The sequence below is a fragment of the Podarcis melisellensis genome (genome assembly GCF_964234715.1).
Source record: "Podarcis melisellensis genome assembly, chromosome: 8".
NCBI lineage: Eukaryota > Metazoa > Chordata > Lepidosauria > Squamata > Lacertidae > Podarcis > Podarcis melisellensis.
Window position 1 is genome coordinate 40003984 of NC_138540.1, and position 4406 is coordinate 40008389.

General features: G+C 42.6%; 1 long non-coding RNA gene across 1 annotated transcript; it reads left to right on the forward strand.

Annotated features, from left to right (window-relative positions):
* Window positions 1-1752: 1752 nt before the first annotated feature.
* LOC309374903 lies at window positions 1753-3518 on the forward strand. The gene is made up of 2 exons (XR_014170759.1): window positions 1753-1824; window positions 3018-3518. It is a non-coding gene; the product is annotated as an uncharacterized lncRNA (long non-coding RNA).
* Window positions 3519-4406: the final 888 nt, after the last annotated feature.

Consider the following 4406-nt stretch of genomic DNA (forward strand, 5'->3'; position numbering starts at 1 on the left):
ATCTCTTGAACCCAAATGAGGAGTGGGAAGTCCCTCAAGGCAGACATGGTGTCATGCCATTGGCTCATTACATCATGCTGCAGGACAGAACAGTTAGCAGAAAGTGGATTTTCCCCTGAAACAGCACTGCGGGCTTGAGAAAGTGAAAGGAGACACGTAGTCTCCTAAAAGCACTGGAAATTGGGGGGGGGCAGGGATTCTCAGTAGTAATGGTGGCTGGTGCCCTTTAAGACAGGTAGTGCAAAAGAGAGGGAGGTCTGACAGTAGGTGGAGCCAGAGCCAATGACAAGGGCAAAGTCAACTAAGGCCACATTCACACTGTACATTCAAAGTACTATGATTCTGCTTGAAATAGTTGTGGCTTCTCCCAAAGTCTGGGAGCTGAAGTTTGTTAAGGGTGCTAAAAGTTATTATGGACCCCTATTTCTCTTACAAGGACGCGGGTGGTGCTGTGGGTTAAACCACAGAGCCTAGGACTTGCCGACCAGAAGGTCAGCAGTTTGAATCCCCGCGACGGGGTGAGCTCCCGTTGCTCGGTCCCTGCTCCTGCCAACCTAGCAGTTCGAAAACATGTCAAAGTGCAAGTAGATAAATGGCTCCGGCGGGAAGGTAAACGGCGTTTCTGTGCGCTGCTCTGCTTAGCCAGAAGCAGCTTAGTCATGCTGGCCACATGACCCAGAAGCTGTCTGCAGACAAACGCCGGCTCCCTCGGCCTACAGAGCGAGATGAGCACGTAACCCCAGAGTCGGTCACGACTGGACCTAATGGTCAGGGGTCCCCCTTACCCTTTATTTCTCTCACAGAGCTACAATTCCCAGAGTTCCCTGGGAAGAGGGATTGATTGTTAAATTCGTGGGTTAAGTGCTTCAAAAATGTGTATATTAGCCAAAATTGCATACAAAATGTTTATTAGGAGAAAATTGCATGCAAATGTTGGTGAATTTTTAGGAGGATCTCACAAACTGCCACAGAAATGTGAAGAACTGAATTTAAGATTGGAAAAATAAGAAACAAGGACAACCAAAATTGACAACCATCCCTATTTCTCCCCCTCTTCATCAAGATTATGCGTCATTTCCTGGTCCATGTTATCCCTTATAGATCACTGTCTTTCCTTCTTTTCTTTTCTTTTTGATGATGTCTTTTTCAAAATTGTCCCATATTTTCCTGGGACCAAATTACATGTGTTATCTTTGCATTTAACAAACAGGGTGTTTTTTAAAAAACAGCCGAGACTTCCAAAATGGTAACAATGGAGTTGGACTGGGGGGTGAAGCTCAGATGTTGACGCTTGCTACTTAACAGAGTTATGTCACAAACATGACCCTTTCATCTCTGAAACACAAGCAAGCATGCAAACTTCTCAGGAGGTCAAGAAACCAATGGAAGCATTTGATCCTTCATTCATAAAGCCGGATTTCTCATTCCACATTCTGATTGGCCTCAGATCTAGCCTTCTGACTGCTTTGGCGCTTCCGGAGTCAGATCAAGGCCACTCTGGACTTGGCTCTGAGCATCAGCAACAACTCCAGATGTGCACCGAAAGAGGCAAGGAAGAAGCTGCTTTGAATATGGGGAAATTTGTTTATTTATTTATTGAGCTACTTGGCTTATTGAAAGAAGCAGCTGGGGTGGGGTTTACTCTGCAAGAGTATGCTGCTGCTGTTGTTTTATTGGGGAAGGGAACGTGATAGAATATTGGGTCAACCCAATATGGAGGATGGGAAACGGTCAATCAGTAGGGAAGGCAATTGGGAAAGGTTGATTTTTGACAGTTTAACTGCCAGATAGTGGCCATAGTGGCCAGCCAGATGCATCTTGGGAGTAAGTCTCATTGAATTTAGTGGGGCTTCTCAGCAGGGATGGTGTCAGATGTCCATACCATTTATGGATTTAAACTCTGTGATCTCTTCCCCCTCCACATTCCTTTCTTGTTCCTTTTGCCTGTTCTGGACAAGGGCTGTCATTTTGCATTGCCACAAAACGGTTGCATGGTCCTGGATTAAATTTGATTTTAGCCACCTGGCATTAGGTTGCCAGAGTTGTAGTGCAGCCATTGTATATGCACCAAGGGACCTGTAGTTTTTGAGAGTATGGGAGTGTGGGTGAATGTGTGCAGGTGTAGGTTGACTGAGGTACAGATGTGTTAGCTTATGTTGGCACTGTGTGTGAGTGAGTGTGAGTGTATTAATTCCTGCACAATTATGTCAGGTTGTGTTGTTTATAAAACTTTGCAGAAATGACTATAATTTCTATCAGCATTTCCGTTAGGTCAGGTGTGGCTGTACAGTAAAACTTTCCATAAGTGGAAAATAAGGAGTCATGGGTATTTTTCATTTAAAGGTATTTCATATGCAGATAGACTTATTATAATATATATGCTTTAGTTAGATGAGGTATGGGGGAACCCTTCGACCTCCCATCAACAACAGCTTCCATCATTCCTGGCTGTTGGCCATCCTTGATGGACAGATAGGAGTTGTACTTCAGCAGTGTCTGGAGGGGATGAAAATTCCTCAAAGCAGAGTTAGATTAATAGTTTTTAGTTGCACCTATGCAACATTAGATAGATAGATGATAGATGATATAGAGATAGATGATAGATAGATATAGATGAATGATAGATAGATGATAGATATAATACATACACACACACACACACACACAAACAAACAAACAAACAAACACCACTCTATGTGTGTGCATTTGAATATATGTGCAAATGTAAAACTTTATTATTTCTATATTCATTGTCCTTCCTGTTACAAAAATATACATTTTTTGTAATATGATGGGTCCTCTTAAACTTTGTTTAGGACATTAATAGGACATTAGGACATTGATTAATTAATTTCCAGATTTAAAAAGAAAATGGGGAGAAGAGAATGGGGGAAATGAAGTAAAATTAAAGAAGAAAATAAAGGAGAAAATAATATAATATATATAATAATAATACACAGTACTAACAGTAAATCAGCATCAGTTCACATCTGGGATTTTCTCTAGTTTCTCTTCAGATTGTGTAAATCTTTTGCCTTTTATGAAGATCCTGCTGTGAATCACTAGTGGAGAGAACATTGTTGTGCTCAGTCCCTGCTTGGGAGTTTTGCACAGACAGCTGTTTGGCCACTTTGAGGACAGATGGGCCTGTGGCCTGATCCAGCACGGCTCTTCTGATGTTCCTATGAGTCTCCAGCTCTGAATTCACAACACAGAAGAAACAGAGAGTGCACTGGGAACTTCCTACCACTCTGAAAGGTGGTATAATTAGATGAAACCTGACATGCCATTGACATGCTGGGAACATGTGTTGGAGGCACATGTTTTGATTAGCTCTCTCTCTCTCACACACACACACACACACACACACATACACACCCCAGTGACCAGTCTTTTCAAGGCTGCCTTTTCATCTGGATTTGCAGAACACACAGGAGAGCCTGATGCCAAAAATGTGCTTTGCAGCAAACATCTCCGTTGTGATTGTTTGTAACCAATAAAATCATATTACACACTGATTGCCATGACCCCGCCTTGCGCTTCGGCGAGCCTCAGATGCGAGTGTATACTGTACACAAATGAAAACCATTAGCCATCATGCCGACCACATGTGCTGTACTGGTGCCAGTGGGAAATGACAGGGAATGTACAAGGTCACGGTTTACTAAAAATATAAAAGTTTTAACATGTGGTGTTAATAGAACACACAACAGGGGTCAGTGGTATAATGGAAAATCGTTCCTTTTCCAATGTCAGGGCAAGTAATTTGCTAGTAAAGGAGGAACAATTTGACGTGTGTTAGGAAATATCCGCCCGATCTCTCTCTTCTGCGTCAGGAATAGCCAACAGGAAGTTTAACTGAGCATTCACCCTAATTTGTTTGCAGGGAGATCAGACGATGTTGGCTATTTAATGAGCATTCATCCTGATTTACTTGCAGGGAGATAAGATGAAGCTGGCTGTACAATGGGCATTCATCCTCATTTGTTTGTGAAGATATTAAACAACATTGGCTGTTTAATGTGCATTCATCCTGATTTCTTTGCAGGAGAGCAGACTAAGTTGAAGCAGTCATGGTGGTGGTGGCAGTTGTCATTGTTATAGCCAGTATTACCCAGTGGGCTTTGCAGATATAAAAAAAACACACACGTTCAAGTCCATTCTGTGTTTTATCCTTGCTGTTATCATCCTTACCAATGTATCTTACGTTATTTTTTTGCATATTGTCGTGTGTCTTGTGCTAGGCGGGTAACAGGTTAATGATTATGATGTCATCCTATGTCAGGGATGGGGAACCTCAGGCCTAAGGGCCAGATGTTGCCTTCCAGATCTCACTATATGTCCCTTGGGACCTTCCTCAGACTCTGCCCCTCACTAGTCCTGCTCTGCACCCTCCTTGAGTGTTT